Below are 13,485 nucleotides of genomic sequence, written 5' to 3'. Positions count from 1 at the left end.
CTTAAGGCCACCCTAAGAGAATTGAGCAAGATTCTCAGAGAAATAATATAGATGCACCTAGTCCTTCTAAAAAGAAGAAAAAGAAAAATGATAGGACTTTGCATGCTTCTAGTGAACCTGTTATTGAACCACCTGAGAATCCAAATGATATTTCTATTTCTGATGCTAAAACTCAATCTGGTAATGAACCTGAAACTAGCGATAATATTAATAATAATGTTCATGATGATGCTCAACCTAGTAATGATAATGATATAGCAATTGAACCTGCTGTTGATCTTGATAACCCACAATCAAAGAATCAACGTTATGATAAGAAAGACTTTGTTGCTAGGAAACACGGTAAAGAAAGAGAACCATGGGTTCAGAAACCCATGCCTTTTCCTCCCAAACCATCCAAGAAAAAGGATGATGAGGATTTTGAGCGCTTTGCTGAAATGATTAGACCTATCTTTTTGTGTATGCGATTAATTGATATTCTCAAAATGAATCCTTATGTTAAGTATATGAAAGATATTGTTACAAATAAAAGAAAGATACCGGAAGCTGAAATTTCCACCATGCTTGCTAATTATACTTTTAAGGGTGGAATACCAAAGAAACTTGGAGATCCAGGAGTACCCACTATACCATGCTCCATTAAAAGAAACTATGTTAAAACTGCTTTATGTGATCCTGGAGCCGGTGTTAGTGTTATGCCTCTCTCTTTATATCGTAGACTTGATTTGAATAAGTTGACACCTACTGAAATATCTTTGCAAATGGCTGATAACTCAACTGCTATACATGTCGGTATTTGTGAGGATGCGCCTGTTGTAGTTGCAAACATTACTATTTTAATGGATTTTGTTATTCTTGATATTCCCGAGGACGATAGTATGTCTATTATTCTTGGAAGACCCTTTTTGAATACTGCAGGGGCTGTTATTGATTGCACTAAAGGAAATTTCACTTTTCATGTTAATGGTAATGAGCATACGATACACTTTCCGAGGAAACAACCTCAAGTTCGTAGTATCAACTCTATTGGAAAAATTCCATCGATTATATTTGGAGGTTTTGAATTTCCTCTTCCTACTGTCAAGAAGAAATATGATATTCTTGTTATTGGGGATGTGCATATCCCCGTTAAGGTAACATAGTGTTATTCAAAATTTCTCTGGTTCCATGTTATTCGGAATGACTTCGTTAACAAGACTTGATCAACCTTGTTAGTGGATTCCTTTTGATGATCATGAGATGGATGAAACTAGAAGGCACAACCTGTTGTACCCTCCTTTTACTTTCTGTTATTTATATTAAATAAAATAAAAATAGTATTTTTCTGTCTGTTATCTGATTATCCATGCAATATAAAAATACCTCGAAAATAAAAGTTCTCCAAATGCCCTGAAATTTAAATATGATTTTTTTTCTAGAATATTTGAGAATATTTGGCACTGAGAACACAGCAGGGGGGTCAACCACCTGCCCACGAGGGTGGAGGGCGCGCCCCCCTGCCTCATGGGCCCACGGTGGCCCTCCTCCACTTATCCTTTCACCCACACACTCATTCTTCCTCCCCCAAACACAAATAACTAGCTCAAACCCGAGTCCAAGCTCGTTTTGCTGCCATTTTTTATCTCCTTGCTCAAAGCACCTCTCACAAAACTGCTTGGGGAGATTGTTCCTTGGTATGTGACTCCTCCATTGGTCCAATTAGTTTTTGTTCTAGTGCTTTATTCATTGCAAATTTTTGCTGCTTAGGTGACCCTGTTCTTGAGCTTGCATGTCAAATTTATATGGTCAAAAGTAGTTTTGATGCATGATATAGGCCCTAGGCACTTGTAGGAGTAGTTGCTATCAATATTATTGAGTTTTGTTTACTTTTATTTTGAAGTCACTAAATTTTTTTAGAATTTTTCAGAAAATGATGAAGAGACTTTTGAGGGGCTCATCGAGCCGAAGCTCGAAGGAAAAGGCACCGAAGCCTAAATATAATCTGCCTCGCACCGCGGAGGTTCGGTCGTGTGAATGGCCTTCCGATGATTTCTTGAGAGCAGTCGGGATTTATGAAGATTTTTATGAATTGGCTAAGAATGTCGGCCTCACCGCTTTCCTCCACGACCAACGCGTTCAGTATCTCTTACTCACAAATACCTTTGTGCAAAATTTTCATTTGCATTCTAGGAGCTCACCACCTACGGTGGAGTTTCATTTATATGATGAGCATAAGGAGATGTCACTTTATGATTTTTTTTGTCGGGTTTGTTTAGTCCCTTCTGAGCGCAAGATAGAGGAACCACATCGCGAGGATGTGGATGGGTTTATTTTTTTTGATAGAAAGACTGTAAGGGAACCCCCTACAGCATAATTGGTGCAACAAACCCAAATTGCAAGTACCAAGCCTTGAACCTGGGTGGGTGGGAAGGCATCAGCCCCTTCCCACCACTAGGCTATGCCTTAGTCTGCGTGGATGGGTTTATTGATACTATCACTGTAGGGGAAACAAGGAAGGTTTTCGATGCACGAATCACTAGCATACATTTTCCTGTTTTACGCTATTTTGCACTATTTGCTAGTCGTTGTTTAATTGGTCGAGGAAATTGTGGAAACCTTAGTGTCCCTGATATTATTATTTTGCTCCACGATTTATATGGTGATAACTCTGTTAGTATGGGCGGCATTATCGCTAAACGGTTAAGTCTGAACCGTACCAAGGGCCCCATCTTTGGAAGCATCTATGCTTCACGCCTAGCTGCACATTTTAACATACCTATTAGGCATTATGAGAAGGAAGAAAAAGTGTTGCCTCGTATTTATTTAGATTATAAAAGTATGGTGGCACATGATTTTATTGTTAAGAACAGGGAAAGAGAGCTTAAATACAAATTGTTCTTTGATAAACATCATCATGAGACTATTACCTTGCCTACTCCTTCTTTGTTTGATTTATCTGCAGGCCAGTACCTTGTTCTGTTAGAGGCTATTCATGCCTACCAGAACCCTGCACCAGCCATGGAGCCAAAGCCGGAACCACAAGTTGATCCTTCACGACAGTCTAATTACCAGTGGGATCCGGAGATGATTGCCAGCCAGTGGCAATCGGAATCTTCTTCTTCATCGCAGTACGACCCCAACTATTATTATGGATATTCGCCAGGCCAGCCATGGCCATAGACCAACTTAGGCCAAAAGCCTAAGCTTGGGGGAGTACGTATTTCTCACCGACATTACATTTATGTTCACACACTTATTGCTAGATGTCAGTGCTCATACTTTTTCATTGTATCATCCGTGCTAGTTTAATTTCCTTTTTATGCTTTCTTCTTGTGTGTTTAATAAACCTTAAGAAAAACAAAAAAAATAGATGTAGCTTTTAATTAGTTTACTTTCCATGCCTATAGTAGTAATTAAAAAGAAAACCCAAAAAGATCTCCTGATCTTCTTTTACTTGTTGGGAGCTCTCCCGTGTAAATAGTTTTATTTCTTTTCTTTTCTTTGGGGGTCGATAGGAGAAGACCATGATTAAATTGTTGAAGTGCCTCTTATATGCATTATTGTTGATCTGACAAAGAGCCCATATTGCCTTGTCTTCTCCTGTTTATTGAATGCTTGCAGATTCCAGCTTAGTCCAATGCACGTGCACTATTATTATTATTCACATCATTCGGTCGTGCAAGTGAAAGGCAATTATGACGATATATGATGGACTGACTGAGATGAGAAAGGCTGGTATGAACTCGACCTCTTTTGTTTTTGTAAATATGATTAGTTCATCGTTCCTGATTCGGCCTATTATGAATAAACATGTTTGCAATGACAACTAGAGATCATAGTTCTTGTGCCACGCTTGATTAGCTATGAGTTATAATGGTTTACCTTGCGTGCCAACATGCTATTGAAATGGTTATGATGTGGTATGATAGGGTGGTATCCTCCTCTGAATGATTTAAGTGACTTGACTTGGCACATTTTCATGCATGTAGTTGAAACAAAATCAACATAGCCTTCACGATATTTATGTTCATGGTGGATTATATCCTACTCATGCTTGCATTCAGTGTTGATTAATTTTAATACATGTTCATGACTGTTGTCGCTCTCTAGCTGGTCGCTTCCCAGTCTTTTGCTAGCCTTCACCTATACTAAGCGGGACTGCTTGTGCATCCAATCCCTTAAACCCCAAAGTTATTCCACATGAGTCTACTATACCTACCTATATATGATATTTACCTGCCGTTCCAAGTAAATTTGTATGTGCCAAACTCTAAACCTTAAAATAAATATCCTGTCTTGTATGCTCGAATAGCTCATGTATCAACTAGGGCTGTCCATATCTTCCATGTTAGGCGGGTTATTCTCAAGAGGAGTGGACTCCGCTCCTCACTCACGAGATAAATGGCTGGTCACCCGTGGATGCCCAGTCCCATGCTTTATGCAAACTAAATCAAAATAATTGCAAACAAAACTCTCCCTGGGACTCTTGTTAGTTGGAGGCACTCGTTGTTTCGAGTAAGCCATGGATTGATGCTTGTTGGTGGAAGGGGGAGTATAAACTTTACCATTCTGTTTGGGAACCGCCTATAATGTGTGTAGCATGGAAGATATTGCCATCTCTTGGTTGTTATGTTGACAATGAAAGTATACCGCTCAAAATATTATTCACCTCTGTTTCAAAACCGAGCTCTGGCACCTCTACAAATCCCGGCTTCCCTCTATGAAGGGCCTGTCTATTTACTTTTATGCTGAGTCATCATCCTCTTATTAAAAAGCACCAGTTGGAGAGCACCGCTGTCATTTTCATTCATTATTATTAGTTTACATTGACTATGACTTGACTGGATCTCTTTTATCATGAATTACAATGTCTAGTCAGTCCTTGATCTTTAAAGGCGCTCTACATTTATGTTTTGCGGTCTCACAAAGGGCTAGCGAGATACCATCTTGTTATATCATATTATGATTGTTTTGAGAAAGTGTTGTCATCCGAGATTTATTATTATTGCTCGCTAGTTGATTATGCCATTGATATGAGTAAACTTGAGACCTAAGCGTTATTGTGAATGTGGTTAGTCATAATATTTGGTGAAAACTTGAATGCTGGCTTTACATATTTACAACAACAAGAGCAAACAGAGTTTGTAAAAGTTTTTCTTTATCACTTTCAGTTTGTCAACTGAATTGCTTGAGGACAAGCAAAGGTTTAAGCTTGGGGGAGTTGATACGTCTCCGTCGTATCTACTTTTCCAAACACTCATGCCCTTGTTTTGGACTCTAACTTGCATGATTTGAATGGAACTAACCCGGACTGACGCTATTTTTAGCAGAATTACCATGGTGTTATTTATGTGCAGAAACAAACGTTCTCGGAATGACCTGAAACTTCATGGAGCAACTTTTGGAAAATATAAAAAATACCTGCAAAAGATGAAGGCCAGGGGGCCCAACACCTGTCCACGTGGGTGGGGGCGCGCCTGCCCCCCTAGGGCGCGCCCCCTACCTCGTGGGCCCCCTGGAGCTCCTCCGACTCCAACTCCAACTCTATATATTGTGTTTCGGGGAGAAAAAAATCAGAGAGAAGAATTCATCGCGTTTTACGATACAAAGCCGCCGCCAAGCCCTAAAACCTCTCGGGAGGGCTGATCCGGAGTACATTCGGGGCTCCGGGGAGGGGAATCCGCCGCCATCGTCATCATCAACCATCCTCCATCACCAATTTCATGATGCTCACCGCCGTGCGTGAGTAATTCCATCGTAGGCTTGCTGGACGGTGATGGGTTGGATGAGATCTATCATGTAATCGAGTTAGTTTTGTTAGGGTTTGATCCCTAGTATCCACTATGTTTTGAGATTGATGTTGCTATGACTTTGCTATGCTTAATGCTTGTCACTAGGGCCCGAGTGCCATGATTTCGGATCTGAACCTATTATGTTTTCATCAATATATGAGTGTTCTTGATCCTATCTTGCAAGTCTATAGTCACCTATTATGTGTTATGATCCGTTAACCCCGAAGTGACATAATCGGGATACTTACCGGTGATGACTGTAGTTTGAGGAGTTCATGTATTCACTATGTGTTAATGCTTTGTTCCGGTACTCTATTAAAAGGAGGCCTTAATATCCCTTAGTTTCCGTAAGGACCCCGCTGCCACGGGAGGGTAGGACAAAAGATGCCATGCAAGTTCTTTTCCATAAGCACGTATGACTATATTCGGAATACATGCCTACATTACATTGATGAACTGGAGCTAGTTCTGTGTCACCCTAGGTTATGACTGTTACATGATGAACCGCATCCGGCATAATTCTCCATCACTGATCCATTGCCTACGAGCTTTCCATATATTGTTCTTCGCTTATTTACTTTCCCGTTGCTATTGCTATCATCACTACAAAATACCAAAAACATCACTTTTACTACTGTTACCTTTTGCTACCGCTACCACTACTATCATACTACTTTGCTACTAAATACTTTGCTGTAGATATTAAGTTTCCAGGTGTGGTTGAATTGACAACTCAGCTGCTAATACTTGAGAGTATTCTTTGGCTCCCCTTGTGTCAAATCAATAAATTTGGGTTAAATACTTTACCCTCGAAAACTGTTGCGATCCCCTATACTTGTGGGTTATGAAGATCCTTCAAGTAAGTTGTCATGGTTGCAAGCAATAAAAATTGCTCTCTAAATATGTATGACTTATTAGTGTGGAGAAAATAAGCTTTATACGATCTTGTGATGTGGAAGGAATAAAAGCGACGGATTGCATAATAAAGGTCCATATCACAAGTGGCAATATAAAGTGACGTTCTTTCGCATTAAGATTTTGTGCATCCAACCATAAAAGCACATGACAACCTCTGCTTCCCTCTGCGAAGGGCCTACCTTTTATTCTTGTCTTATACTTCATACAAGAGTCATGGTGATCTTCACCTTTCCTTTTTACATTTTATCCTTTGGCAAGCACAATGTGTTGGAAAGATACAGATATATATAGCTAATTGGATGTGAGTTTTCATGAACTATTATTGTTGACATTACCCTTGAGGTAAAAGGTCGGGAGGCAAAACTATAAGCCCCTATCTTTCTCTGTGTCCGAATAAAACTTCATACCCATAAATATTGCGTGAGTGTTAGCAATTGTGAACGACTAAATGATGGTTGAGTATGTGGACTTGCTGAAAAGCTCTTATATTGACTCTTTCATATGTTATGATAAATTGCAATTGCTTCAATGATTGAGATTATAGGTTATTGGTTCTCAATGAAGTTTCTGATTCATACTTGAAATTGTGATTGAATTGTTACTTTAGCATAAGAGATCATATGCCAATATATGTATGTGTTGTTGCTCTAAGAATGATCATGATGCCCTCATGTCCGTATTGTATTTTATCGACACCTCTATCTCTAAACATGTGGACATATTTTTCGATTTCGGCTTTCGCTTGAGGACAAGCGAGGTCTAAGCTTGGGGGAGTTGATACGTCAATTTTGCATCATGCTTTTATATCGATATTTATTGCATTATGGGCTGTTATTACATATTATGTCACAATACTTATGCCTATTCTCTCTTATTTTACAAGGTTTTACATGAAGAGGGGGAATGCCGGCAGCTGGAATTCTGGGCTGGAAAAGGAGCAAATATTAGAGATCTATTCTTCACATCTCCAAAAGTCCTAAAACTTCACGAGAGCACGTTTCAGAATATATAAAAAATATTGGGCGAAAGAAGTACCAGAGGGGGGACACACACCGTCCATGAGGGTGGGGGCGCGCCCCCTGCCTCGTGGGCCCCTTGGCAGCCATCTGATGCCCATCTTTGGCTATATGGAGTCTTTCATCGAGGAAAAAATCATGAGCTAACTCACGGGACGAAACTCCACCGCCACGAGGCGGAACCTTGGCGGAACCAATCTAGGGCTCCGGCGGAGCTGTTCTGCCGGGGAAACTTCCCTCCCGGAGGGGGAAATCATCACCACCATCATCATCATCGATCCTCTCATCGGGAGGGGGTCAATCTCCATCAACATCTTCACCAACACCATCTCATCTCAAACCCTAGTTCATCTCTTGTATCCAATCTTTGTCCCAAAGCCTCAAATTGGTACCTGTGGGTTGCTAGTAGTGTTGGTTACTCCTTGTAGTTGATGCTAGTTGGTTTATTCGGTGGAAGATCATATGTTCAGATCCTTTATGCATATTAATACCCCTCTGATTATGAACATGAATATGATTTGTGAGTAGTTACGTTTGTTCCTGGGGACATGGGAGAAGTCTTGCTATAAGTAGTCATGTGAATTTGGTATTCGTTCGATATTTTGATGAGATGTATGTTGTCTTTCCTCTAGTGGTGTCATGTGAACGTTGACTACATGACACTTCACCATTATTTGGGCCTAGAGGAAGGCATTGGGAAGTAATAAGTAGATGATGGGTTGCTAGAGTGACAGAAGCTTAAACCCTAGTTTATGAGTTGCTTCGTAAGGGGTTGATTTGGATCCATATGTTTCATACTATGGTTAGGTTTACCTTAATACTTCTTTTGTAGTTGCGGATGCTTGCAATAGGGGTTAATCATAAGTGGGATGCTTGTCCAAGGAAGGACAATACCCAAGCACCGGTCTACCCACATATCAAATTACCAAAGTACCGAACGTGAACCATATGAACGTGATGAAAACTAGCTTGACGATAATTCCCATGTGTCCTCGGGAGCGTTTTCCTTTATATAAGAGTTTGTCCAGGCTTGTCCTTTGCTACAAAAAGGATTGGGCCATCTTGTTGCACCTTATTTACTTTCATTACTTGTTACCCGTTACAAATTACCTTATCACAAAACTATCTGTTACCGATAATTTCAGTGCTTGCAGAGAATACCTTACTGAAAGCTGCTTATCATTTCCTTCTGCTCCTCGTTGGGTTCGACACTCTGACTTATCAAAACGACCATGATAGATCCCCTATACTTGTGGGTCATCAATAGTAGGGATCAAGCCCTAACAAAACTAACTAGATTACATGATGAATCTTATCCAACTCCTCACCGACCAGCGAGCCTACAAAGGAATTACTCACTCCCGGTGGGGAGCATCATGGAATTGGCGATGGAGAAGGGTTGGTGATGACGAAGAACGAAGACCCCCCTCTCCGGAGCCCCAAACGGACTCCAGATCTGGCCTCCCAATGAAGAACAGGAGGTGACGGCAGCTCTATCTCGTGGATCACGATAATTCTTTCTCCCTGATTTTTTCAAGAAAAATAGGATTTTATAGCGTCGGTTTCAGGGTCTGCGGGGCCACCAGGTGGGGACAACCAACCTGGGCGCGCCAGGAGGGGGCTCCTGGTGGGTTGTTCCCACCCATGTGCCCCCTCCGGTGGATCTTGGTTCCAGAAATTCTCTTTATTAATATAAAAAATCCTCGCAAAGTTTCGTTCCATTCCGAGAACTTTTATTTCTGCACAACAACAGCACCATGGTAGTTGTGCTGAAAACAGCGTCAGTCTGGGGTTAGTTTCATTCAAATCATGCAAATTAGAGTTCAAAACAAGAGGAAAAGCGTTAGGAAAAGTAGATACATTGGAGACGTATCACTACTTCATCTTGTCATCATTTGCTATGCTTGCTTTTTTGCATTCTCATGCTCATACATATTTTGTTTGCTAGATGGCAGTGGCGACCGCTATGTATCACGAAATGGAGAAGCGGCCATTTGCGTTTAGCCATTGTTGAATCATACTGAATGAAAAATCAAAGGGGACACAACTTGTGGCCGATCTCAAGGCCGACAAAAAGAGGAATGATGGCTCAAATTCCCACCAATCAATTGGATTTGATGAAGAAGAGAAAGATGTTGTCGTGGAGAATGGAAGAGACATCGTGCAGAAGGATAACCGGCAAGTCATGGGAAACAAGTGGGAGAAGGCAAGGGCCTCCCGTGATGCCGCGGCTACAAAATTGTCCTCTACATGGACGGGCATTTTTTCGGTGAGGGAGAACAAGAAGAGGATAGGTACAAGCTCATGTTGGATATGCAAAAGGAGATATTGGATTGGGACTGAAATAGGGCAGAGAAGAAGCTAGAAATTAAGATGGAGAAGATTGAGTTGGAGAAGTAAGAGGCGGCAATCAAACGAGAGCTCGAGAAGGCCAAGAAATTTTGAGAGATAGAGCATGAGAAGGAGAGGTTGCAAATCGCACACGACATCAGATTTGAAGATCATATTGGCGACAAAAGTCTCTTGGATGAGTATGCGAAGAAGTGGCTTGCGGGGAAGAAAAAAGAGAACAAGGAGCGTAGGGACTACGAGGCGGCGAGGGCGGCTATAGCAGCAACGGAGCATGCGACAAAGATGTAGGCGAAGCATGAGGCAAGGATGCAGGAGGAGCATGCGGATCGGGGGGCAAGGATGGCGGAGGAGCATGCTGCATGGATGGCGTCTGGCAAGTGATCCGGCCAGCCAGCGAATGATCCGTCATGCTTGGACATTGATTTGATTCTAACATGTCTGGATTGCTTAACTATTTGCTTTGTTGTATTTGTTTTGAACTATTGAATTCAGATGATTTGTATCGTATGATCGATGTGCATGGATTACATGGATTTAAGGATTCATATTTGAGGTGTGTGAATGTGCGGCAGGCGTATAAAAGACCGGATTTGTCAAGTCCAGCTGTAGATCTCTTAGCCTATGCACTTCCGTATGTCAAGGGCTCAAGGCAACGCGTGGTGGTAGAGCATGTACTCCGAAATGTCCCCCTTTTGTTTTTTTGCTGTGCATAACTTTTCTTCGGCACCTTGATTACACACAAGACTTTGTACATCTTAAAGAAGGAAAATTATCCACTCGACTATGTTTAACTTTCTGGACGAGAAGACAAGGCCGCAGAGCTTGCCATTTTCTTTATTGATTGATGCCAGGGGTAAAACCTACAAAATCCACTCCATGACTGAACGAACAAGGCATTCTTCGCAAAATAGTTTTGAATATGTTACAGTGCCCGGTTGCTTAAGATTCCACCAAGAATTACACGATAATCCATGTTTCAGGCATGGCCATGTTCTGAAGATACATATGATTTCTTGTTACCTACCCACTGGAGACTGGACCCATGACCAAGGCAATTGCAGAACTGTAATCGCAGATTCAGAACACAAGGACGCCAGCGCAGGATCCTGCTGCTGCAACCTGATGGAGCGAGGGGCCAGCGCGGCCGCCCCGCCTACACATCCAACTTTGTGCATGCATTAAGATAACGAGGGAGCAAGGAAGCATTTTTGTTGCTGTTGCTGTTGAAATTTGGTACCTGAATGCCAAGTGACAGTTTGTCAGTTCAGGATTAAGAAGCTCTGAACTTGCTCTTTTTTGTAACCAGAAGCTGCTTGAAATGTGTGCTTCCTACCATGGACAAGCTTATATATAATCTACACACAAGGATTTGCACCGCAAAATGTTCTCTAAAACTTAAATAGATATTCATAGCGGCAATAGTTGGTTCGGATGCTCAAACATAACACCAGATAGGTGCTGATGTACAAACCGCCGGTTTACCGGAAACGCTAACCAATCATTCGAGACTAAAAGAAGACGCAAGAGTCGAACAACAGGCTCAGCCTGAGCAAGCCAAGAAGAATGTCACGATAAGCTCTAAAGTCCCAAGTCCGTATCACCGTCGTCACTGTGATTCTGTGAAGCACTGCCAGCTTTCGAAGTTGAAGTACGCTTCTGAAACATAAGCAAGTCAAATACAGTACTTGTCAGGGAAAACCTAGAATACCCATTAGAAAAGAAAGCACTGTTAACCCAGTAACTAGGCAACTAATCAAATAAAACACCACTGTTAGCAAAAAAAAATAGGTACACAGATATGCATAGATTCAAATATGTAAATGCACATAATTGTAGCATAGTGGAAATCATTCATATATGGAGTTAATACAATCAGTACCCTTACATTTCAAGATATGCTAATTTGCTTATTTAAATATGGTAGAGGAAACTAGAATTGATACAGGTAACCAAAACTAGCAAGCTAGAGCGGAAAGGGAAAAAACATTACATCAAGATCCTGTGTAACTCTTCCGATCATATCATTGACGCTTTCAATCGCCTGAGTAGTAGCCTGTAGTCAAGTCAACTTTATGAGCCAAGTCTGTTTCAAGGAACAGTTCTACTTCTAAGTGATCTGGCTAGTAGCCGCCGGAGGGACCTTGGTAGCTGGAGTCTCATGCAAGACAATTGTTACAAATATAAGGGTGCACACAATGTCTTTGCTCTTCAGACGATTATCTATTCAAACTAAAAATATGAAAATAAAAGGTATGGTAACTTCCATCTCGATAAGGAATTACCTGATCTGCAAAGTGTGCACATATTTGATTGTTTTTCATGCATATCTTTTGTCGCATCACATCATCCAAGATTTGAGGCAGTAGATGATTAAGTCGAGCGTGCAAAGATTGTGTGGATGCCTACAAAATGGTAATTCAACAATTTGTTACATCTTTGACGTAAATTAGATTTCAGCCAACATACAGTTTCCTTATGCTCATCTCTACTCCTATAAAAATACGAGTTGGTGATGATGGTGTGCATGCCTTGCTTTAATTTCAACCATCGGATCTGCATCCAACGCACTGTAACCAATCTGTGGTACATTTTGCAAAAAAACGCCCGCTGCATCACACATTTGCAGATAAGCCCCCTCAGTCCATCTTTCCTGTTCGAGTCTCTGCCCCACCCCCACCAGGTAAAAAAAAACAACTATCGACCTTATCCATCTCCTCTCCAGAACGGGAGGCACCGTACGAACCGCCGCCGGCAGCGCTGGAATCGATCCGGCGATGTGGCAGCTGCCGGCGCCGTTCAACCCCTGCCCCCCTCCCCACCCCCTCTCCCCGCCTTATGCCTTCTACCAGCCCCACCTCTCACCGCCGCGACGACCCCATCCTCCTTGCCGTCTCCTCCGTGGTTCTGCCCCCTTCCCCGTGCGATGCCAACCTCGGCAAGTAGGCCGCTGCCGCCGCCGTCCGCCTAACGACGCCTGTACTGCCTCCTCCTCTGCTGCTGCAGGCTTAGCGTAGATCATCACTGCCACCTCTGTCCCCCTTGTCGTCCCCTCCGCCGTCTCACCCGTCTCCTCCGCCGCTGGCCGCTGCTGGTCCGCCGCCGACGGATCTTCTGCCTCTTCCTCTGCGGTAGTGTTCACACCGACCTCCGCCCACCATCGCCACCACCTCCCCCTCCTCGATGTCTCATCCGCCCCCTTCACCCTCTCCTCCAACGCTGACTGCCCCAAGTACGCCGCCGGCTACGAGCTGCTCATTCACAGCGGCGGCGGCGCCACCACATACTACTCCTTGCCCTTCCCCACCGGCGCGCTATTCTTGGCTACTGTCACCCTGTCCACCCATGCCGCCTCCCAAATTCAAATTTTCTGCCAAACCCGCGCGCCCAGGCGGAACTGTCTAGAAACCATCCTTGCAGGCCCATATGTA

This window comes from Triticum dicoccoides, chromosome 5A (assembly GCF_002162155.2).
Source record: "Triticum dicoccoides isolate Atlit2015 ecotype Zavitan chromosome 5A, WEW_v2.0, whole genome shotgun sequence".
Classification (NCBI taxonomy): Eukaryota; Viridiplantae; Streptophyta; class Magnoliopsida; order Poales; family Poaceae; genus Triticum; species Triticum dicoccoides.
The sequence above is the reverse complement of the archived record's forward strand: the minus strand, read 5'-3'. Positions refer to the sequence as shown.